The 26,905-nt window shown below is 27.4% G+C and overlaps 3 long non-coding RNA genes across 4 annotated transcripts; all 3 read left to right on the forward strand.

The window, feature by feature from the left end:
* Nucleotides 1–10,318: 10,318 nt before the first annotated feature.
* LOC113787039 (uncharacterized) lies at nt 10,319–11,253 on the forward strand. The gene is made up of 2 exons (XR_003473230.2): nt 10,319–10,473; nt 10,962–11,253. It is a non-coding gene; the product is annotated as an uncharacterized lncRNA (long non-coding RNA).
* A 5,714-nt stretch (nt 11,254–16,967) lies between these two features.
* On the forward strand, nt 16,968–17,813 carry LOC113787137 (uncharacterized). Of its 2 annotated transcripts, none has more exons than XR_003473440.2 (2): nt 16,968–17,113; nt 17,433–17,813. It is a non-coding gene; the product is annotated as an uncharacterized lncRNA (long non-coding RNA). The 2 variants fall into 2 exon arrangements; XR_003473439.2 differs by having other exon boundaries at nt 17,439–17,813.
* Nucleotides 17,814–24,242: 6,429 nt separating this feature from the next.
* LOC113787136 (uncharacterized) lies at nt 24,243–25,178 on the forward strand. Its single transcript, XR_003473438.2, has 2 exons — nt 24,243–24,417; nt 24,913–25,178. It is a non-coding gene; the product is annotated as an uncharacterized lncRNA (long non-coding RNA).
* Nucleotides 25,179–26,905: the final 1,727 nt, after the last annotated feature.

A 26,905-nucleotide genomic window follows, 5' to 3' on the forward strand; every position in this document is an offset into this window, starting at 1 on the left:
TGTCATTTTTCTCCTTTCTTTATTTTAAAGCACATTTTTATTTCAAAATGTTATTGATAAAATAGAAATTATATTTTCATTAAATAATAAGGAAAAATAAATATTCTAAAATTAACTTAAAATTTTACAAATTAATTATACGTAATCATATTTTAACACATTCATAAGTTGTTAATACATTTCCTACACATAATCAACTTCCGAATTTAAAATATAATTTTAAAGACAATTTTTTTGTTTTTAAAAATTTCTCAATATTTTTTTAATTTTAAAATAAATTTTAATTGCAACCCATTGATTTATAACTCTCAAAATTTTAGATTGGAGCATCTTTCATTCTGGTACCTATCCAACCGATACTCCCATTTCATACAGAAATCCTTTTGCTGTAAAGATATGGAAAATACCTTAGGGAACTTATCCTAATCTTTTATCAAATTGTCCCACCAGAATTTTACATGATTTCCATTATCAAATCTTACCCACCAACCCATATTTATTGCTTCATTGATGTTTTGTACTCCACTTGTTTACCAAGATGATTGTGTTCCACACACTCCATGTCTCTCCTTCTCTTTATCTTGTCTTATCAAAGTTATTTTGGGGTCTAATTTATAAATTGAACAAATTGTTCTTTTTCATAAAAGATTAATTTCATTTGAAACATGTCACCACCACTTAATCAAGAGGACTGCCTTTTTTATAACCAAACTTTCCACCCCTAGACTCTCCTCCTTCGTCATTTGGACAATTTCCCAACTCATTAGTCGTAAACTCTTGCCTTTTTGGGAGCACGGTACGACTTCCCTTATATTTTTTAATTTTTTTTAATATAATAACAATTTATTATCAATTTTTTATTTATAAAAATAATAGCGATAAAATTATTAAAATATTTTTAAATTTTTGTAATTTTTAGAAACTGATATCGCATTTTACTTCTCTTCTCTCCACCTATGTACTTCTCTTCTCTAACATCTTTCCTCAATTTGTTCTCATTCTCTTAAAATTTATACTAATAGAATTAATACAATAAGCTTTATATATAGATAAACTACCTAACATCGAAGAATAAACTAACTAATATCGAACATACATACTATAACACTATATATTAGCAAACTTTTACATGTTAACTATTGATATATGATATAGTGTGATACTATTTTTAAATTGTGAATTGTTTTAATTAATGTGTACTTTTTTAGAAGTGACACGATATTTAAACATAAAAAATTGATGCATTTTTCAAGAAAAAAGTTTTCGACAAAGATGAAAATCGTAAAATAGATATATTTTATTTGATTGAATTGTGTGAAGTTCTAAAAACTTGTGTGAATTGTGTGACTTGTGAATATTATAATTTTAACTTTTTCAACTTGTCTACTATATATGAATTGCGTGAAACTTTAAAAAAAAACTATATGACTTTTAAGAATTTCAATTATAATATTTTAGTTAATAATTGTCGCTCCTCGAGTCCCTTCAATATTTTGTACAAGATCCGCCACTACTTACCACACTACAAAAATAATGTCTGCGTTGAGTCTATTATCTTCCGGAATATATATTTTTGGTATTTTCCTTACCACACTACAAGTCTATCCAGTCCATTAAGTAGCACAATGTCTTGATTATTTCCTTTTTCCCATTATACCACTTCATCTGTTATAATTTATTAATATATACTCCCACATACTATTAGAGTTTTAAGTTTCGTTTGACAGCTGTCTGAAGTGATTTTTTGCTTTGTATCACATGTGCAGGCCGCTAAAACGTACAGGTGAGGTGTTTAGTCCAATATGTGAGTTTTGTATTTGATGCTTACTTAATTTGGAGAATGATATTTCTTGATAAATTATGAAGCATAACTTTTGCCTTTGTTATTTGGAGTGATTCTTATACTGAAATGATTCTTGTATAGTTTTGGTGAAATTCTAGAATAAATTGTAAATAATGGAACCAGTTTTTCTCTTTAAGACTCCGATTATTTTTGTTAATTTAGAACTGTGGAGAACATTCTTCGTTTTATAGAATTATGTCAAGAACGTTTTCAACAAATTCAACAATTACAATTCTTTATCATAAAATATGCTATATATTATATGATTCAAACTCAATAATAAATAGAGAAGAGAATTACACTAAGAAGACAATGGTAATTCTTTAAAAATATATTGTAAAGGATAAAATAGTTAGAAATTGGAAGTTCAAATATCACTAAAACTGATTTTGAAGCAAAGCACGTTCTAATCGATTTATCATTAAGGAAACTAAAACAACTTCCTACCAAATAAAAATTAATTCTTTAAGTTTAATTCAGTGACTCATACTATATCAGAACTTCAACCATTTTAATAAAAATGTCTGTAACTCTTTGCACTAATTAGATTATAAAATTACAAATTTAGAATCAATTTATTATTTAAAATTGACACTAACATATTAGAAATATAAAGAAACTTTTCAAATAGTAAGACTTTCCCATCATTTATTTACCGGTTTTTAACATCCATGACTCATAAAACAATTCATTAAAGCCAAGTTTTCAAACACAACTAAAATAACAAAGAGAAATAAAACAACCATTTTTATATTAACAATTTTCCATGATTTTGCTTTTAAAATTTTTTAAAAAAAATTATACAATAATAATAATATCAAACACCATCTTCAAAATTATTCATCATCATAAAACCATTTATTATAAAATTACTTTTTAATTAATAACAACTTTACTATAAAAATTAATATTTTAATTTACAAACATAAATTTTGTACCAAAAATCATTATTTTAAAATCAAATATTTATCAAATTAAATGAGAGCGAAAGTAAAAATATTAATAAAGTATATTAATATATCAAAAGTAAAAAAAATAGAGATATCAACCATTTCTTTTCCTTTCCTTCTCTCTCGCACGCTAGTTAATGTAGCACACACATTTGATCTTTTTTTTTTCTACCGTCATGCTAACCTAATATAGCTATTAACTCAATAGGGATTTATAACCCTTCTCTTACTAACTTATGGGCCACTCCCCTAAACTGATTCTTTTCCCATTTTTTTTCTTTCAACTATGCGAGTGTTACTCTCCTTCATCTTGTTTTTACGGCATTAGTATTATTTCTACTTTCCTTTTATGTAGCTACTAGGTTGTTAGGGATTTAAAACCTTTTTAATATGAATCACATCGATGGACCAAACCCATTTGTTTTACTACCTTATAATTATTTGAATACTTCTTTTTTTAACAAAATTAATTTATACCATATACATGCATTTAAATGAAAGAGCAATATAATTCTACACAAAAGTCTAACCTTTATCAATTTTCTTGATCAATTTATATATATATTTCAAAAATTTTAGTTAAAATTAACATAGACATTTAAAATTGTTGTTGAATTTATCAATTAAGATCAAAGTAAACGAAACGGAGATTAATTAGTCATTCTCCTAAGAATGTTCTTCGTATTAGTAAAACGAAGATTGATCAGTTTTCACCCAATAATGTTCTTCATTTTAGTAAAACGAAGATTGATCAGTTTTCATCTATGAACGTTTTTGGATTCAACAATTAAAACAAAAACAAAATTAAAACTTGGAGAGCTAAAATAAACACACAATTGTTAACTCATTTCAGAGTTAAACTACTACGTCTGGAGGACTGGATCCGCCTTTGAATTATCACTAATGTGAGATGAAATGATTACAATGTTTTTTTTATCTTTTCTGTCAGTTTTCTGCATTATGCAAAACTGCAGTTTTGTTTTTGTGTTCTCTTTTTTTTTTTTTTCCTTTCAGCATTGTTTGCTTTGGCTTATATACAAGTTGTTTACAATTTAGGAGCAACAGAAAATAGTTAAAACTAACTAACTGAAAACTAACTACTCAAAACAGATTGCTTGTAACTCTATCTCCAAAGTCTTCTAATTGAGTACCACATATTAACATATCTCCACCTTGGTACCAATTAAGAAGCTTCAGTATGTGATTCTTCAAGTCAGATTCTCTTAGTCCTCTGTCTCAGTATGTGATTCTGAATTTATTAAGTATGACAGTTTTGTAAATATGTTAGCTAGATTGTTACTTGTGTGTACCTTTGCCACATTTATCTCACCCCTTTCAATGACATCTCTAATGAAATGAAGTCTGATGTTTATATGCTTGGTTCTTTCATGATACATTTGATTTTTACTCAAATGAATGGCACTTTGGTTGTCACAACTTATACAAACATACTATTGTTTAATACTAGGTTTAACACTAGCCAAATTCCTTCTTTCACAGCTTTAGCAATAGCAACATATTCTGCTTTTGTTGTTGATAATACCACTATGTGTGGAAGATTAACTTTCCAACTAACTGTGTTGTTGAACACTGTGAACAAATATCATGTGAGAGACTTTCTTCTATATAAATCTCTAGCAAAATCAGAGTCTACAAATCCTTAGATTGGTTTTCATGGTTCTAAACTTTTCTTGCATTCCAAACACATGTTTTGAGTTTCCTTTAAGTATCTTTGAAAACATTTGACAACTTGCCATGGCCCATCCCTGGATTCCCATAAACCTGCTTGTGATACTTACAACACGACAAATGTCTGTCCTTGAGCAAACCATAGCGTACATGATGCTCCCTATGGCACAAGCATTTGATATTGTCTTCATGTCTTATATTTCCTGGTTTGTGTTTGGTGACATGCTTGAAGAAAGTTTGAAATGAGCTGCAAGTGGAGAGCTGACAACCTTTGATTCATTCATATGGAACCCATTTAGAACTTTTCCAATGTAGCTTTCTTGGGAAATTATCAGTTTTCCTTGCTATCTAATTCTAATGATTTCCATTCCTAGAATTCTCTTGGCTGACCCCAAGTTCTTAATCTCGAATTTCTTTAGTTGGCTATTTAATTTTTCTATTTCTTTCATACTTTTATATGTTATTAGCATGTCATCCATATATAGCAGCAAGTAAATGTATGTTGTTGATGATACTTGTTTGTAATACACACAACTATCAAAATTATATCTAGCAAACTTTGACTGAGCATGAATGAATCAAACCTTAAATACCATTGTCTTGGTGATTGCTTTAGCCCATGGAGCGATCTCTTTAGCAGGCATACCCAATCATCTTTTCCTTGAGTCCTAAAGCCATTTAGTTTTTGCATTAAGATTGTTTCATTCATATCACCATGGAAAAATGTTGTTTTGACATCCATATGTTCTAACTCCTTGTCAAAATGTGCTACCATGGCTAGTATTATTCTTATTGATGTATGTTTGACTACACGAGAGAAGATCTCATTGTAGTCCACCCCTTTCTTTTTGAGTGAATCCCTTTGCTACTAGCCTTGCTTTGAACCTAGGTGGTTCTACTCCTTGAATTTCTTCCTTCCTTTTGAAGATCCATTTGATGCCTACAATTATAGAGTTAGCTGGCTTAGGTATGGGTTTCCAAGTGTTATTCTTCTCAATTGATTTCAGCTCCTCAGTCGTAGCTAAAATCCATTTGTCTTTTTCTTGAGATCTGACATATTCATTGTAGTTCCTAGGATCTTCTTGTATGATTTCTTTAGTAGCCTGTAATGCATAACTGATCATGTCTACATAACCACATCTTTGAGAGGGTTTTGATGTCTTTCTTTCTCTATCCCTAATGAGACTGTAGTCATCTAATTCTTGTTCTTATGGATTATCATGGTCTGGAAACATAGCTTGTCCAGCTGAGTTTGCATCAGACTTATCTTGCTGAGCCTATTGTTGATCTTTTCTCCTTTTGATCTTTCTCATTTTATGTAGCTTGCACCACCTCAAGATCAATCCTTTCAGCTTCAATTTGATGTGAACTTTCATTAGTAGCCTTGGTTAAGGATTTATATAGGTCAGCCTCATGAAACTTAACATCTCTACTGATGATACATTTCCTACTTTCAGGACACCATATCGTATAACCTTTTACACCACTTTGATATCCAACAAAGTATCCTTTCTTGGCTCGAGGAACTAGTTTCCCTTCATTTACATGATAGTATGCAACAAATCCTAATACTTTTAGGTGACTGTAATTAGCAGCATGTCGCGTCCATATTTGCTGAGGAGTTTTGAGTTCAATTGCAGTTGAAGGACTCAAATTTATCAAATAACAAGTTGTATGGACATCTACTCCCCAAAACTGTGCAGGCATGTCTGCATTTGACAAGATACATCTCATTCTTTCAAGCATGGTTCTTTTCATCTTTCAACTAGGCCATTTTGCTGAGGTGTGTGTCTTACATTCCTATATATGTTCACCTCATGAGTTTTCCAAAAACTAGTGAACTCCTCACTGCAAAATTCAAGACCATTGTCTGTTCTTAAGGTCTTAATCCTTTTGTCAGTTTTGTTTTCAAACATGGATTTCCAATCTTTAAAGGTTTTGAATACTTTATCCTTACTTTTCAACAAGTAAATCCATACCTTTTTACTATAATCATCAATAAATATAATGAAATACTTGTTAACTCCACGTTAAGCAATTTTGGCAGGGCCATATAGATCATTATGCACATATTCCATAATTTCTTTTGAACAATGCTTCCATGTGGAAAACTTGACTCTATGCATTTTTCATACACACAATGCTCACAAAATTCAAGATCACCAATCTTGTCACCACCCAACATGTCTTGTTTGTCTAGAACATGCATTCCTCTTAGGCTTACATGTTCCATCCTTTGATGCCACAAGCTGGTTTAACTTGATGCTTGGACCGCCACATCTACCAATCCTGCTACTGCTTGACCATTGAAAAGATAGGTACCATGATCCCTTTTTCCCTTCATGATTCCCAACGACCCTTTTATCACTTTTAGAGTACCTTTCTCTTCTTTGTATGAACAACCAACTTTTTCTAGCATTCCTAGAGAAATTAAGTTCATATTCAACTCTAGAACATGTTTGACTTTTGACAAAATCTTCATAGTTCAATTGTCCAGCTTCAGCTTGATCGAGCCAATCCCAACTACCTTGCATGCTGATTTGTTCCCCATAATCACCTTGCCTCCATCAGTTTCTTTGTAGTCAAGAAACCAATCTCTATTTGAGGTCATGTGAAATGAACACCATGAGTCAAGCACCCAGTCACCATCCATGATTTCAGTTGAATTTTCCATAAGAACTTATGTGCTTTGATATTCTTTAGAGGCTATAGATCCATTATCATAATCATCATCACTATTTGATCCTTTTTTTCCTTTCAAATCCGGGCATTCTTTCTTGAAATTCCCTTCTTTCTTGCATATGAAACACTTCATTTTAGACATGTCCTTTTCTTTGTTCTTGAACTTATTCTTCTTCCCTGCCTCAGCCTTGACAAACAGTCCATCACCGCTGCTTTCTTTTTTCCCATTTGACTTCCTTTTTAATTCTTTTGAGATTAGTGTAGCTTGTGCTTATTCTAATGACAAAGAATCTTTACCATAAAAGAGTGTATCACACAAATTTTTAAGAGAGCTTGGTAATGAATTTATCAATAGTAGGGCCTGATCCTCATCATCCAATTTACATCAATATTTTTAAGATCTAAAACAATCTTATTAAACTCATCCATATGATCTTCAATTGACCTCTCAGATTGCATCTTGAAAGTATATATCTTTTGTTTTAAGTACAAATGGTTCGCTAATGATTTTGTCATGTATAAAGATTGTAACTTGAGCCAAATACATGTTGTAGAGGTCTCCTTCGACACTTCCCTCAGAAACCTTGTCTCCAAGACTAAAGATTAAAGCAATATGAGCCTTGTTCATGATATTCGTTTTCTCCTTTCTGGAATTGTCGATGTCATATCTTTCTCTCATCTCAATGCTTCTGCCAAACCTTGATGAACCAACAAATCTTTCATCTTGAGACGCCATAACCCAAAATCATTCTTCCCATTGAATTTCTCCAATACATACTTTGTTGATGCCATCTTTCCTTTGAAACGAATGAACCAAAGCTCTTGATACCAGTTGTTGCTGAATTTCTCAATTAAGATAAAGTAAACGAAACGAAGATTGATCAGTCGCTCTTCCAAGAATGTTTTTTGTTTTAGTAAAATGAAGATTGATCGGTTTTCACCTAAGAATGTTCTTCGTTTCACTAAAACGAAGATTGATCTGTTTTACACCCCAAGAATGTTCTTCGTTTCAGTAAAAAGAAGATTGATAAGCTTTCACCAAAGAACATTATTGGTTTCAGCAATTATAACAAAAACAAAATTAAGACTTGCAGAGCTAAAATAAACACACACAATTGTTAACTCAATCCATAGTTAAACTCCTATGTCTGGGGGACTGGATCTGACTTTAAATTATCACTAATATGAGATGAAATGATTACAATGTTTTCTATCTTTTTTTCCAGTTTTCTGCACTATGCAAAACTACAGTTTTGTTTTTTTGTTCTCTGTTTTTTTTTTCTTCCTTTCAGCATTGCTTGCTTTGGCTTACGTCTGGGGGATTGGATCCAACTTCAAATTATCACTAATATGAGATGAAATGATTACAATGTTTTCTATCTTTTTTTCCAATTTTCTGCACTTTCCAAAACAATAGTTTTGTTTTTCTGTTCTCTTTTTTTTTTTTTCCTTTCAGCATTGCTTGCTTTGACTTATATACAAATTGTTTACAATTTGGAAGCAACAAAAAATAATTACAACTAACTAACTGAAAACTAACTACCCAAAACAGATTGCTTGTAACTCTATCTCTAAAGTCTTCTAATTGAATACCATATATTAACAAAAATCATATATTAAAATTTTATTAGGTGAAAAATACATTACAGATGTAGCTTAATAAAAGCCAACAAAATTTAGGGTCTTCCAGAAAACATCATAACCATGAATTTTATTGAATTCACAAAGTCAAACAGCATTTTTTTAATCTCATATGCAGATGGAAAACCTTCTAACTCATCAAATTTTTCATTAGATACTTGATGCATGCCTTCATCATTTAGCTCTTTGAAGAAATTAATTACCTCCTTCTTTATACATCTCTTATTGGTGATCACCTTTTCATTAGCAACCAGTCTTCTTAATATTTTTCTATTCTTCCTCATGGAAGACAAAAGATGAAAATACCTTGTATTTTCGTCTTTCAACTTTACTGCCTTAGATCATCAAAGTTGAAATCGATATCTTTCTTTCCATTACAAGAATAAGTTGAGTTTAACCCCAATAATTCTCGTGCAACATACAAAGATTTATTTTAATAGAAAAAGGAACTCACAATTTACAATTATTGCAAATATCAAAGATTCTTCCTAAGTTTGGATTTTGCGATAGACTCCTCTTAACTTTTACCCTTTGCTCATGTCTCTACTTCCTATATTTAGGGAATTTGATTTGAAGTTCTGATTGAAATAAAATGAGAAAGGAAATTCAATGTAAGGGTTAGTCACAAGAAAGGGAGTGGGATGAAGTATATGGGTTGTATATTTCTATTTTGAGAGAGTGCATAAATTTTCACACAATTTTTAGTTAATATCCATGTAGGACATACTTAATATAAAATGCAGGAAAATGAACTTTAAAATAATCTTATTCATTTAGGAGAAAAAGTACAAAATATTTAAAACATTTTCAAATAAAATAAAAATAAATTTAATTTAATTTATTTAGAAAAGTCAATTAAAAATATCTTTATGGGCGTTTGATAATTTGTTTTATTATACTTAGTTTACTTTAAAATTCATAAAAGTTTCCTTTCTTAGCACATGCTTTACGTATTTCAATCATTAATTAAAAATTGATTTATTGTAGTATAATAAGAAAATTTCCGAATAATATCTATAAATAGCCTCTAGTATGTGTTGCTTGTTTATTCATTGCATTGCTTGGATCAAAAGTTGTTTGGCGTCTAGCCTCAACCACCTCTATTTTATCATTGCATTGCTTTGATCAAAAGTATATTTTGTCCTTGTTACTGAGATCAAAAGCACAAAAAACCCTTTATTTAATTAAGCATATAAATTGAGGAGTTTTTTTAAACAATCTATTTTCTAAAACAAATAATCACTCGATTTACTTTTGAAAATAATATATTGATCTATCTTCTTTTTGCCTTTAATTCGATCTCACATTTTGAAATATCAAAGGGTTGTACACATTAGATTGATTTTTTTAAATAGAGTATAATTTATCTTTTTAAAACAACGAAGTTGTATTGGTAATTTTTTATTTAAAAATAATAAGTACAACTTCACTCTTTGAAAGAACCGGTTAATAGCTTATATTTTCTCTACACAATTTTTAACATTCAATTTAGTTTTGGATAGTATTTAATTTATAGTATTAACTAGAAACTTTTCCAATCATCTCTATAAATAGCCTCTTGTATGTAGTGCTTGTTGATTGATAACTTAAAAAAGAGAATGGTTTATAGCATCAACTGCGTCTGTTTTTTTATTGGATTGCTATGCATGGCATTCATTTTGAATCCAGGTACCACAAGTTTCTTAAGAAATTTTAAAATGAAAACTTGATTTTGATTTCGAGATATGTTTTGTAAAAATGTGTTTGACATGCTAAATTTTTTTAAGAAAAATTAGACCGTATTTTCATAAAAAATCATTTTCGTTAACAATCTTGGAGACAACATCTCCTTTAGAAATTTTTTTGAAAACATAGTTAAAAAATATATATTAAAATATTATTTTGTTGAGAATTTAAAAATAAGATCTGTTTGAAAATATCAAATTAAGATTGTTAAGTCTCTTATTTTATTTTTTGAAAAATTAGTTTTTGTTTTTCGTTTTCGAATTTGTTTTTATTAGTTTTTTATCTTTGGATTTTATTTTATTTTTTAATGTTGAGGATTTTTTTTGTTTCTCATTTTAGTTTACTTATAATTTGATAGTTTTGGGTTTACTCGAATAAAGAATAATTTAATCTTACTCGTGAGTAATAACGTTAGACATATATATTATTAGTTGTAGGAGGAGTTATGTATCCCTTTGAGGTTTGCGGTAACGACGGGCCATGTCCAAGTACTAGTGATTACGACTGTAGTTATTATTGTTCGGAAATTTGGAAGCTTCCTTATGGTGGCACGTGCATTGAAAATGAATGTTGTTGTTATAAAGGATATAATGTTTAATTAATGTTATATATTTTTGAAAATTTGTGCGTTTATATTACTTATTTGTTCAAAAATTATATTAATTAAAGACGTAGAAAAATAAAAATTGGATGATAAATAATCACATCGATTTTAGTTTTAAATATCATTTTTTAAATTTCTCATTTTATTATTATTTTGTTTACAAGATTATATCATTCGTTTGTTTTACTAAAATAATATTATATTATTTCAATTACTTCTTTGTGCTTAATAGAATTCTATCTCTAAAAGATTTTAAATTTAATTATCATAAAAATTAAAGTACCTTATTTTACTTCCTTTAATAAATTATTTACTTATAAATAAATATTAGTTTGCATAATTTCTTCCAAGTTTCAAGTTACAATATGATTTAACACAAAAATATTCTATTGAGATATAATTGGCGTCATCCTTTTTAAGTCATTTTATTTTAATATTATATATATCCTACATCTTTGTACAAACAATTGGCCATTTGGTGATGTGGAATTTATTTGAGTCTGAATCTGCTTTCTTTTTATTAAAGTATTTTTGTCAATAAATAAATAAATGTCAAGTCCATTTTATATTCAAATATAATTAATTACATATTAAGTGTAACATCCAAAAATTAATTAATGATTTGAGATATATATAAACAATTAAGACTCATTTCATTTATATTCTGTTAACAAGTAAAAATACTCGATTTCAATATATTTTATAAACAAAAATGGAAATTAGATGTAATAAAATAGATAAACGGATTATGAGGATTACCAAAAATAGATTAATTCAATTGACATAGATGGGATGGTCCAAATCTATAGATAAGACTAATTTTTAATTTATTGGTTTCATGATCAGTGAAAAAAATGTATCAATTTCACAACACATACTTCATTTAAGTTAGTTGCCTGTAAACGAGTTAGTGGGGACAATTTTTTAATATTTGAAACACATTTTAATGCTGTTATATTGTGAATTTGCAATGTTCTAAATAGGTTAAGGTTGTGTAATGTGGTTATATTAATAGTCAAGTAAAATGAAAGAAAAAACAAATTGCGTACATTTAAAAATCATTTTATATTCTCTAACTCTGGATTCTTGTAAACCTCCACGTCGTGTTTCCTAACTTCCAATGCACACTTAAAATCGAGGTTCATGACATTCCTCTTGCAACCCTAAACTCTCGTCGTCGTCGCCATTTTATTGTTACCACTTCGTCGATTTGTGATGATTGATTCTTGTTGGAACACAGAGTATGTTAGTGTGTGAATCTAAAAATTGTTAAAGCCCACATTGAAAAACTCTCATAGATACTAAAGTCTTACATTGAATATACTCAAGTAATTTTCAACCCTATAAATACTAAAGTCTTACATTGAATATACTCAAATCCTTATAGAGCGGTTTTTGTGTCGTAGTTCTTTTGACTTATGGGTGGTCATAGTACCATATAAAACGGTTTCTATGGTGCAGTCGAACTCCAATATACAGTTTGTCTGAGTTGTTTTATTCTAAAACTTCGTGGTTGATTGTCTGTCTTGCACAATTTGGATAGTACCGCGAAACGTCTTAAAGAGAACGACATAATTCGCAATTCAACTCAGTAATATCTTCGGTGGCATAAATTTATTTTAAAACAGTTTTTCGAAACTCAAAAACAACAATGCTAGAGTTCGTGCTTTTCTTTCATCTAAAAATAATTAATTGGACATGTAATGTATGCTTTTGAATTGTTCTTCATGTTTGTTTCTCTGTAATTAAATTTGGATGTTTTCTGGGTTGATTTTTTGGTGGAATTTTCATGTTTGGAATTTTTCATTGTTTTAAATAATAGAGAAAATGTAATTTCCACTTTCTCTTTTATGTCTCTTTAATCTAGTTTTGTACACCACATGCAAAATATCAAGTGCTTGTTGTTCATTTATTTTGTACATAAAGGAACAAAAATCCTACAATTCAGACTATTGTTTCTTGAAGTGAATTTTAAGACATTAAATTTAGCCAAAAACTATAACAAGTTTCTTAGTTTAGGTGTAGTCGTCATTGACAATTGTTTATTATTAATCGTAAAGAGTTTAATGTAGTTTTTATGTGTTTATTGAAAACAAAGACAAAAAAATATATGTCAAATTATTTGTAAGTATTTAATATATTTATTGTTCATAATTATTGTAATATATTTTATAACACAATTTTTTTGTAACTATTGTTGTATTGTAGAACTTTTGATGGTTATTATAGGTTTCTAGGTTTGAGAAATAAGTTTACAAATCAATAATTGCATTTATAATATTATAACAAGTTTATGTATTTAACATTTTTTTGTGATATTCATTTATTTGACTACTATGTCATGTTACATATGTTGACCACTGCAAAGGTCGGTATAATTGATTCATAGATGCAAGTACGCAAATTTTTTTTACAAGTTATTATTGATTGTGTTTTTTTTATGTTAATATGATAAAAAAAATTATGATTAAACCAATATTAAATTTTTTTTTTGTTCAGATATTTTGGATCAATGCTTGAATATATGTGTATCGAATATTGCTACAATTTTGTAATTTTGTTAATGAACCTCTAAATCATCTGATTTCGTAGTAGAACTCGACCTTGGAATTTCATATGTTAAGCATATGATTTTTCCGTTTTGTAAAGAGTAGTTAGAAATGAGAGACATCTTTTTTGTACTCTATATTTTGTATGAACTTCTGATACTGTGTATTTTGGTTATTAAATGATTATATAAAATTATGGTTGCAAGTACAAATATATAATTTGAAATTCAGTACGAAATATTGTATGTATGCATGAAGCAGTAGCAGTAAAACAAAATGAGAAATTTATTAAAAAATATTATTTTAATTTTATCTATTAAATCAATTATTCAAAAGAATCGACTTGAAAATATTATTTTTTGAACTAAACTTATAAGATTTAAGTTGGTTAAGCCGAACTCACTTAACAAGCTGAAGTTTTGTTAAGTCGATTCATAAAACACGTTAAAAAATATGTTTATTAAGTCGTTTACTGTTAACTCGAACATAGAACCAACTTAAAATATATTTTTTTAAGAGACTTAAAAAAAAGTAAAATTCCACTAATATAAACATCTAAATTCTTTTGGCCTTTAGTTCAACCTCACACTTTGAAATTAATACTAGGTTCGTTCACATTAATTGATGTTATTAAATGGAGTGCAACTTATCTTTTTAAAACAACGAAGTTCTATTTGTAATTTTTTATTTAAAAAACATTAATATAACTTCACTCTTTGAAAGAACAAAGTCATAAAAGACCATCTTCTTTTTCTTACTTTAAAAAATGTAAAATTTAAATTTCTTTTATAAATAATAATAAAAATTCGAAAATAATTAATAATAATAATAATAATAATAATAATAATAATAATAATAATAATAATAATAATAAATCATTCAAATTGTTAAAGCCCACATTGAAAAACTCTCATATATTAAGTAATTTTTAACTTTATAAATACTAAAGTCCCACATTGAATATACTGAAATCCTTATAGAGCGGTTTTTGTGTCGTAGTCTTTTCGATCTACAAGTGGTCATAGTACCATATAAAACGATTTTCTATGGTGCAGTCGAACTCTGATACAGTTTGTCTGGGTTGTTTTATTCTAAAATTTCGTGGTTGATAGTCTGTCTTGCACAATTTAGACAGTACCGCGAAATGTCTTAAAGAGAGCGACATAATTGGCAAATCAACCCAATAAATTTATTTTGAAACAATTTTTCAAAACTCAAAAAACAACAATACTAAGTTCATGCTTTTCTTTCATCTAAAAATAATTAATTGGACATGTAATGTGTGTTTTTGAATTGTTCTTCATGTTTGTTTCTCTGTAATTAAATTTGGATGTTTTATGTGTTGATGTTTGGTGGAATTTCCATGTTTGGAAATTTTCATTGTTTTAAATAATAGAGAAAATGTAAATTTCACTTTCTCTTTTATGTCTCATTAATCTAGTTTTGTACACCACATGCAAAATATCAGCTGCTTGTTGTTCATTTATTTTGTACATAAACCCTACAATTCATGTTGGTTTAGAGGAACAAAAATCCTTCGATTCGGGCTATTGTTTATTAGAGTGAATTTTAAGACATAAAACTTACCCAAAGACTATAACTAGTTTCTTACTTTAGGTGTAGTCATCATTGGCAATTGCTTATTATTAATCGTCAAGAACTTAATGTAATCTTTATGTGTCATTGGGAAGAAAGACAATAAAATATGCTTGATTATTTATAAGTATTTAATATATTTATTGTTCATAAGTATTGTAATATGTGTTATAACACAATTTTCTTATAACTATTGTTGTATTGTAGAACTTTTGATGATTATTATAGGTTGCTAGGTTTGAGAATTAAGTTTACAAATCAATAATTGCATTTATAATATTATAACAAGTTTATGTATTTAACATTTTTTTTTGTGATATTCATTTATTTGACTACTATGTCATGTTATATATGTTGACCATTATAACGGTCGGTATAATTGATTCATAGACGCAAGTACGTAAATTTTTTTTTTATAAGTTGTTATTGATTTTCTTTTTTTATGTTAATATGATAAAAAAACTTATGATTCAACCGATATTAAATTTTTTTTTTCTTCAGATATTCCAGATCAATGCTGGAATATATGTGTATTGAATATTGCTACACTGTTATTTTATAATTTTGTTAATGGACATCTAAATCATGTTATTCCGTAGTAGAATCCAACCTTGGAATTTCATATGTTAAGGATATGATTTTTCTGTTTAATAAAGAGTAGTAAAAAATGAGAGACATCTTTTTTGTACTCTATACTTTGTATGAACTTTTGGTACCGTATATTTTAGTTATTAGAAGGTTATATAAAATTGTGGCTACAAGTACAAATATATAATTTGAAATTCAATACGAAATATTGTATGTATGCATGAAGCAATAGCAGTAAAACAAAATGAGAAATTTATTTAAAAAAAAATATTATTTTAACTTTATTTATTAAATTAGTTATTCAAAAGAATCGACTTAAAAATATGATTTTTTGAACTAAATTTATAATGTTTAAGTTGGTTAAGCTGAACTCACTTAACAAGCTAAAGTTTTGTTAAATCGGTTCATAAAACACGTTAAAAAACAATATATTTATTAAGTCGTTGTTTACTGTTAACTCGAACATAGAATCGACTTAAAATATATTTTTTTAAGGACTTAAAAAAATAAAATTCCACTAGTATAAGCATCGAAGATTTTCTTAAATAACCTCTTTCCCAAAACTAATTGTCAAGTCTATTTACTTTTGAAAATATTATACCGATCAAACCTCTTTTTGCCTTTAATTCAACCTCACCTTTGAAATACCGGGTAACTTCACATTAATTGATGTTATTAAATGGAGTGCAAGTTATCTTTTTATAACATCGAAGTTCTATTTGTAATTTTTTTATTTAAAAAACATTAGTATAACTTCACTCTTTGAAAGAACAAAGTCATAAAAGATCTTTTCTTTTAAAAAATGTTAAAAAAACGTAAAATTTAAATTTCTTTTATAAATAATAATAAAAATTCGAAAATAATTATTAATAATAATAATAAATCATTTAAATTACAACAAAAATATAAAATAAAATAAAAATTACAAAGGTTGAGTAGAGTTGTATTTAATATTATGACAATGTTTTAAAGTATAATGGATTAATCGACATAGTCTATATTTTCTCAATGCATTTTTAACGTTCATTTTATTTCTAATGCTGATAATATTTAATTTATTATATTAATTAGAATTGATAGTATTTAATTTATTGTATTAATTAGAATATTTTTCAGTCATCTCTATAAATAGACTCTTGTATATATTGCTTGTTGATTGATAACTTGAAAGAGAGAATGGTTTATGGCATCAAGTGCGTCTGTGTTTTCATTGCATTGCTATGCATGACATCCATTTTGAATCCAGGTACCAAACATTTCTTAAGGAATTTTAAAATGAAAACATAATTTTGATTTCGAGGATATGTTTTCTAAACATGTGTTTAAAAGTTTTTAAAGAAATTAGACTGTATTTTCATAAAAAGTTATTTTCATAAGGAGTATCTTGGAGATAACCTCTCATTTGGAAATGTTTTTTGAAAACATAGTTAAAAAAATATTTATGAGAAAATTATTTTGTTGAAAATTTAAAAATAGGATCTGTTTGAAAATATGAAATTAAGATTGTTAAGTCTCTTATTAAAAAATTGATGTTGGTAAAAGCATATATGATAATATTGTATTAGTTGTAGGAATTGATGCAACAACAACTATAAATCCCTTTGAGTTTTGCATTATGCACGGGCCATGTCCAAATATTAATGATGAAGCATGTAGTTATTATTGTTCCTGGCTGCGTCCTTATGGTGGCATGTGCGTTGAAAATGAATGTTGTTGTTATAGACGACATCGCAGTTAATATGATTTAGTATATATTGTTTAATTAATGTTATATATTTGTCCAAAAATTATAGTAGTTAAGGAGGTAGAGAATATAAAAAATTGAATACATCGATTTTAGTTTTAAATTTCTTATTTTATTATTTCGTTGTTTGTTTACAAGATTATATCATTCATTTGTTTTATCAAAATTGTATATAAGAAAAAGGAGTATATCTAATCTTTAAGAAGTGTTACAATATCTTTAAAAGTTGGACAAAATAATTAGACTAAATTTTAAATTTATTTTTCATAAAAGTTAAAGTACATTTTTTACTTCCTTTAATAAAATATTTACTTATAAAAAAATATTAGTTTAGCACAGAAATATTACTACGAGATATAATTGGCGTCTTCCTTTTAAGCCATTCTATTTTAATATTATATATCCCAACTAATGAGTGGTAAACCCTTGCCTTTCTCCTCACCACACTTCAAAAATAGTGTCTGCATGTTTATTATCTTTCGGAATATACTTTTTGGTATTTAAAAAGAGGTTCGTATATAATATTGTCAAATTATTCAACATTGTTTTAATTTAAAACAAGTCTACCCACTCTTGATATATAATACCTTTGGTCTTCCATGCAGCTTATTTTTTTCGGACCTATACTTATTTTAAGACCAAATAGCATTTGATATCAAGTCAGTAATCTTTGAAGGTTGATAAGCGATTTGTACCACTTCATTTGTTATTAAAACACCACATAAAATTTATCTTCCGATTATAAATATTGTTTGATACTCAGAATAACATTTCTCATGTAAAGAGCCAATACTTTAGAAACAAATTTATATATGCACCCTAGCTACTATGCTGATTGGTCTAAAGTCCTTTAGTTCTAAGGGACCCAACAACATTAAAAATTAATGTCACCTAAATCCTAAATAGTGTTGTTGGCATTTCTCCTTTTGAAAGAACTCTATAACTGTTCACGAGAAGTCGGTTCATATGATATCCCAAGTCTTTTTTATTAACCCAAAATTAAAATATTTCACTTTTTTAAAAAATATCTCAAAATACTACGTTTAAAATATAATTTTTATTTAACTCAAAATTAAAGCATCTCATCTTTCGCAATTTTTTAATTTAATTTTAAATAATATTTTAGTTTTTTTATTATTATTTTTATTTCATTTTTTATTTAATTTTAAGTAACAATTTAAATTTTTATATCTTAAAATATCAACAATGTAATCTTTATGTTTTTTTTTTTACAAAAATTCATCATAATTTTCAAACAAAACTCATAAAATTAATTATCATCTTTAATATAATGCAAGTTTCATCAAATTCATAACTTAAATATTCAAACAAACTCATATTTTCATTCTTTAATTGATAAATTTAATGTTGTTAGAGATGAAAATATGAGTTTATTTAAAAATTTGAGTTATGCATTTTGATGGATATATGAATTTTCTTGAAATTGGTATTAAACTTTATGTGTTTAACATTGTTGACATTTTAAGATATAAGTGATCAAATTGTTGCTTAAAATTAAATAAAAGACTAAATTGAGAAAGAAAAAAAAACAAAGATAAAAGAATAAAGTGTTACTAGAAATTAAGTTAAGGAATCGTATCAACAATTATGCATTTTTTTATCATGAAAATATTTCAATTCTCGTGCTAGTAAAATACATAATCACGCATATAGACTCAAACAAACAATCCATAATTAATTAGACATCTTCAAATATCTCAATCATATAATTGAATATCCAAATTATAGGATTCAAAATTTCGTACCAAAGTGAAAAATAATAAATGATATAAACTAGAATTTGATCAAAGTGAAAAATAATAAATGATATAAACTAGAATTTGATCAAAATAAAGTCTCTAAAGTTAATCACAACTATCTATCTTAGAAATTAAAAGAAATTATCCATATATTCCTTTGAACACTCATACAGGTGAAAAAAAAATTAGGGATGTCATCTGTCAAAAAGTAAGAGTCATCTCCAAATAACAAACACATAATAAATAGACATGCATATATATTTATTTTTGCAAAAACATAAATAAATCATATACTTTATTTAACAATTATGATAACAAAATACCAAAAATACAAATCAACCCTAATGCATAGGTCCTATTTGTTAGACTGTATGTGATCAATATATGATTCCAGAATATCGCAACCTCATAAAGCAAAGAGTCCCACAATTGGATAATGTTCCACCGTTAGACGAATGCTCTTAAGAGTTTACTATTCAGTACCTCACCATTGAATATTTTTCTAAATTACACCGATGCATGCATGAATGTCACCACCTTAATTAGTAACAAAACAAATCACTCAATCAAAACGTTTAAAATTATTCAACTTTGTTCTAATCCAACGTAGTTTAAACACAAAGTCATTGTTGGATCTGTGTTGGTGACAATTGCTGCAAGACTTTAATAGTGAAGTTGTTGATGAATATTATATGTAGCAAGTTCCAAAGCGTGCTGTTACACTAGCCTTTTGGTTCGATTCGCCCCCACCAATCGGATGCAAATGAGATAACCAGCGAATCCCCTTCAGGGTACTTTGGAAACCTTGATATGATTTGCACTATCACACCAAGAATATCTTTCAATAGTATGTTACAAAATAATGTTACCTATTCTTTTCTCATGCATTAGAAAAGAATAAGTTGACTTAGTATATGAGAATGAGTGAAAGAAAATGGATGGCAAATACTTGAATTCGTTGTATCCATTATGTCCAAAGTGGCCCTATTTATAAAAAGAGTTGCAATTCTTCTTCTGCCACTATTTGCGAAGGGACATATGTAATTACCGTTCATATATTAATTGAAGTTATGCAATGGTTTGGTGGCAAAACATTGTGCCTTTTCGCGCATGACCCGGGTTTGATTCATTCTTGCACCTTTTCATTTTAAAAGGCAGCAAAGCGCGAAATCAAACTCACTTTGAGTAACTACCCTTTACCAATCAAAATACACAAATTATTTAAAATCAAAATATCACTTGTAAACACTTAATTCATATATAATATATTTTGAAGATAACACATAACATCATAATTTATTTATCTCACATATAATTCAAGTAGAAAAGCGAATAAAATAATATCCTCTCCGTTACCAAAATTGTTTCTAAAATTATGCGTCACACCCTCTTCCTCGACTCGGTTCACACAAGTAATAATTAACTTAGTATATAATTGTCTTTCAACTAGTAATTTCTACTCAAATAAAATTTGGATTTAGTTTAAGGTTTACACAAATTTTTTTAAAACAACCAAATTATTATTATTATTATTATTATTATTATTATTATTATTATTATTATTATTATTATCACTAATATATATAAGTTCAACAATTACAATTCTTTAAGCATAATAGAACGAGCTCTTTATAAATTCAGGTTCAAGTTGATGGCTCATTCCACTTTGCGAATTTAGAATCATAAAATATGTTATATATTATATGATTCAAACTCAATAAAAAATGGAGAAGACAATTACACTACAAAGACAATGGTAATACTTTAAGAATATATTATAAAGGATAAAATAGTTAGAAATTGGAAGTTCAACATATCACCAAAACCGATTTTGAAGCAATGTTCTAAATCGATTTGAAGCAATGTTCTACATCGATTTATCATCAAGGAGTTAAAACTATCATTTTCACCGATTAAAATAGAGTTTCCAACTAAAACCAATTTCTACCAAATCAAATCAAATTATTTAGTTTAATTCATTTACTCATTGATTCATTATACATGTGTCTGTCCTCCACCGAGTCAACATTCAACATATAATCTGATCAGTTCCTTCTCTTTGATTTCGTGCATCAGTTGGCCCAGTCAAACCCTAGCTATTTTTCGTGTTTTCTGTTTTATTATGAACTCGCATATGAGTTCATTGTCCGAACCTAAAAAAATTCGGAGTGCACGTTTTTATAGTTCTGGTCTAATGGATTGGACATTTTTCTCTCATTCAGTTGCAGATTTCTTTTATAAATGAAGGGTTCTACTCAGTTGAAAAAACACACCAAAATTTCTCCAAAATCATTCATAGTACCATATTACGAATGATAGTCATTTGGCAGTCATATTGAAGGTGTAATTCTAGAATGATTTTCTACGGTGCAGTGTATCAGAGCTATTTTATCTTAGGGACTTTGTAGTTGATAGTCCGCCTTGCACAATTTGAACAGTGTAACAAAACGACTTATAGAGAGTAGTCTAATCCAGAACTCAATCTAATAATATGTTTGGTGGACATTGCACATAATGTATTTCCAATAGTTTATCATAAAATATAAATAATATAATTTTTTTTAAATCTCTCGGCCCTTGTGGATTGTTTCGAGAAAAGGAGATGCTGAAACATTGGTGCTATCTCCATGATAGAAGGCCTCTAAGCAACTCTGATGGGTCATAGTAAATATCCACTTCTTCAACCTTCAAAGTGTCATCCACATATGTTAAAAGAAAAGAGAGAATATTAGAAAATGTTATATCAACTATATCATTGTGGTAGTTAAAAAAAAAACTATAGTAATGTGAGAGTCAGATTTATTAGAAGTCACACAAAGATAATATAAAGATCCTCCTAAATAGAATCAGGAAACTGTTAATATTATGTTGACAATATTTTTTTAGTGTGCAACAATATATTATATATTATTTAGCTGTAATTATTTGTCAAAGATTAAAGATTTTGAGATTAAAAATATTGTTCTTAGTCTTTCTTCCCTTCTTATCATTGGATTTCTACAGTAGAGGATTTTTACGGTGTTATGAACGGTAACTTAATTTTGATGAACCAAATGTTTTCCATATTTTATATTTTCACATTTTCAATTAGCTTAGAAAGAGAAACAATTGTCCCATTGAGTAAGAACTTCATTAATATCCAATTAATCTACTTGAGGTCTCGTTCTTGATTCTGTTAACCTTAATAGTGAATGCATAAACAAAATCATCCAAGTTTGAGATTCTAGAGGATAGAAAGGGGATGAAGGGTGCAAGGTCATTAGGAATTGTGGAGAGGTTTGAGGTGTTGAAAATAAAATATTTCTTATTCCATACAAACGAATGAATGTATAAATATAATGTAATTCAAACAAGAATTAATTATGCTATCAATATAATATATTAAAACAAATTATCAAAATATTATGTTTATTTTTTTATATGTCATGTAACATTGATTTTGTCACATTATTCAATAGTATGATGTGACATTTTTAAAATTCATTTATTTATTTTTTCTATTCTATTAACTTTTTGTCTATATCTTTATAATTAAAAAAACATTCGATAAAAAATATAATTTTTGTTACTAACTTAATTTAATTGTCATTTACTTTTTTAATTTATTGCATCATAATATTTTTATTAAATTTAAATAATTTAAATATAGCAACCATAAATTACCATAAAATATATTAAAAAAAATAAATAAACAAAAACATAACCATTACATACTAAGAATCAAGAATTAAACTTATATACAAAAAATTCAATGAAGTTTAAATTACAATAAATAAATAATATTGAAACAAGGTCATTTAAAATAGCAAGTCTTTGAAAAAACAACAACACCAAATGATATTTTTACAAAAGAATAAGTTGAATTCAACCCCAATAATTTTCGTGCAACATGTAAAGATTGATTTTAATAGAAAAAGTAACTCATAATTATTGCAAATATGAAAGATTCTTCCTAAGTTTGGATTTGACGATAGATTTGCTTTTACCTCCACTTCCTTTATTTAGAAAATTTGATTTGAAGTTCTGATTGAAATGAAATGAGAAAAGGAACTCAATGGAAGGGTTAGTCACAAGAAATGGTGAGGGGTGAAGTGTTTGAGGTGCAATTTCTATTTTTGATTAAAAAAAATTTAATTAATGTTTATAAATAGCTTCGAGTATGGGTTGTTTGTTTATTCATTAGCTGAAAAAATAAATGGCGTCTAGCCTAAACTACGTCTATTTTTTCATTGCATTGCTTGAATCTAAAGTATATTTTGTTCATATTATTGAGATCAAAAGCACAATAAATCATTTATTTAATTAAGCATCTAAATTGAGGATTTTTTTTTTTTTAAGTAGTATCTTTTCCAAAACAAATTACCGGACTATTTACTTTGGAAAATATTATACCGATATATTCTCTTTTTGCCTTTAACACGACCTCACACTTTGAATTAGCCAAGGGTCGTACACATTGATTGATTTTTTTTAAATAGAGTACAACCTATCTTTTTAAAAGAACGAAGTTGTATTGGAAACTTTTTATTTTAAACAAGTTAGTAAAACTTCACTCTTTGAAATAACAAAGTCATGAAAGAACAATTTTTTTTTTTAATTTTAACTATAAAACACGTAAAATTCAAATTTATTTTATACATGATAATAAAATTTCTAAAATAATTAATAATAATAATAATAATAATAATAATAATAATAATAAATCATTTAAATTACAACAAAAATATTATAAAAAAAATTATAAAAGTTGAGTAGAATTGTCTTTAATATTCAGAAAATATTTTCAAGTATGACAAATTAATCGACATTATCTATATTTTTTCGACACATTTATTAACATTTATTTTAGTTCTAATTTATTTTCGTTCTAATGCAGATAGTATTTAATTTATAGTATTTATTAAAAAAAATTCCAATCATCTCTATAAATAGTCTCTTGTATGTATTGCTTGTTGATTAATAACTTGAAAGAGAGAATGGTTTATAGCATCAACTGTGTCTGTTTTTTCATTGCATTGCTATGCATGACATCCATTTCGAATCGAGGTACCACGCATTTCTTAAGGAATTTTAAAATGAAAACATAATTTTAATTTCGAGGATATGTTTTATAAAAATGTGTTTGATATACTTAAAAGTTTTTAAGGAAAATTAGACCGTATTTTCATAAAAAATTATTATTTCATAAGGAACTTGGGTTAACCTCTCATTTGAAAATGTTATTCGAAAACATAGTTAAAAAAATATTTATGACAAAATTATTTTGTTGAGAATTTAAAAATAGGATATGTTTGAAAATATCAAAGTTAAGATTGTTAAGTCTCTTATTTTATTTTTCTTGAGAATTAGTTTTTAGTTTTCATTCTCGAAATTGTTTTCATTAGTTTTTGCTTTTTGGATTTCTAACATTGGGATTTTGTTTTATTTTCTAATGTTGAAGATTTTTTTGAAAGTTTTCTAACATATAATTCATGTTTTAATTTGATAACATATATTAATCCTGATACATGTAGATGGATTAATAATTGACCTTAATTGTAGGAGGAATTATTGATGCAACAACAACTAGTGGTGGTCCATTTGATATTTGCACTACCCACGGGCCATGTCCAAATATTTCTGATGACGACTGTAGTGATTATTGTTCGGATAAATTGTTGCTTACTTTTGGTGGCACGTGCTTTGAGAATGAATGTTGTTGTTCTACTGGATATACTTTCATATATGATTTTAGTGTATAATGTTTAATTAACGTTATATATTTTGAAAATTTGATAATAAATAAATACATCGATTTTAGTTTTAAATATCATTTTTAAATTTCTCATTTTATTAATTCATTGTTTGTTTAACCAAAATTTTATCGTATTATTTCAATTGGTTGTTTGTGATCAATAGGATTCTATCTCTAAAAAAAAGTTATATCTACTCTTTACGAAGAGTTGCGATATATTAGAAAGAACGAAATAATTAGACTATATTTTAAATTTAATTGTCATACTTTAACTTTTTTACTTCCTTCAATAGAATATTTACTTATAAACAAATATTGGACTCCATAATTACATCCAAGTTCCAAATTACAATATAGTTTAGCACATAAATATTCTTAGGAGATATAATTGGCGTTTTTTAAGCCATTTTATTTTGATATTATATTTTCCTTTTTTTTTTTTCCGTTCAACTATGCGACTATTACTCTCTTCCTTTGAAGAAATTAATTATCTCCTTCTTTATACATTTTTTTATCGATAATCACCTTTTCATTAGCAACCAGCTTCCTTATCGTTTTTCTATTTTTCCTCATGGTTCCCAATTCATTGTTTCAGAGTCAATAAGAAAAAGATAATTTTTTTTTTAAAAAAAAAAAAATGTTTAATTGCAGTTTTGATCTCTCTAAGTTAAAATAATAATGCAATTAAGCAAAAAAAAAATTATATGATTGTTTACTGTCCTTTCCAACCCTTGGAGTCTCAAGTCAATCAAACTAAATACATTTGTCCTTATCCATGAGACCTTCTTTAAATCATGAAAATTTGTTATTTTTTAGTTTCAAAAACGATTTAAAAATCTTATTGTTGTAATAAAGATTCTCAATCTTCGCAATAACTGCGGTACTATCGTTGTGGATCACTACATCTATCATAGGTTTTTCCCATTCAGATATATCAACTAGCAAACATCTCAACTAGCTCGCTTCTTCACTAGTAGTAGCTAGTGCTATCATTTCAGACTTCATAGTGGACTGAGCCAATATCGTATGTTCTTTTATTTCCAAAATATAGTGGTTGCTTTGGAATCATTTGATAAGATTTTCCAATCAACATTACTGTATCCTTCAAGGACTATAAGAAATCTTTGATAATGTAATCAGAGACTCATGACCCTTTTTAGGTATCTCATGACTTTTTCAATAGCGTGTCAATGCTTCATACTAGTCTACTGGTAAACTTGCACAACAATCCCACGACGTAGGCAATGTCGGATCTAGTACAATCAGTGACGTACACGAGGCTGCCAATGATGCTCGTATATTCAGTTTGTCTAACACCTTCACCAGTGTTCTTGAAAAGTTTCACACTTGGATCATATGGTGTCAAACAGGTTTACAGTCAAAGTATTTATATTTCTTTAGGATTATTTCAACATAGTGAGACTGATCAAAAGAAACTCCAATGTGGGACTTTATAAAAAAATTTATTTCCAATGTGGGACTTGTATTTTAAAAAACATATTTCTTTCCACTTCAATTTACAAAAATATTTCTTTCAAATGTGGGACTTGTATTTTAAAAAACATATTTCTTTCCACTTCAATTTACAAAAATATTTCTTTCAAATGTGGGACTTGAATTTTAAAACAAGTTTCTTTCCACTTACCTTTGTAAAAAATATTTCTTTCCAAAGTGGGACTTCAACAAATTTTTTAAATTCACACAATAACATACTTATGTTTTAACAAAATTAAGAAGGTTGGTTGTAGAATTAAATTGGTTGATAATTTGAATTATTTTACTAATTTATCCTTGAAGAGA

The sequence above is a fragment of the Cicer arietinum genome, chromosome 1 (assembly GCF_000331145.2).
Source record: "Cicer arietinum cultivar CDC Frontier isolate Library 1 chromosome 1, Cicar.CDCFrontier_v2.0, whole genome shotgun sequence".
Classification (NCBI taxonomy): domain Eukaryota; kingdom Viridiplantae; phylum Streptophyta; class Magnoliopsida; order Fabales; family Fabaceae; genus Cicer; species Cicer arietinum.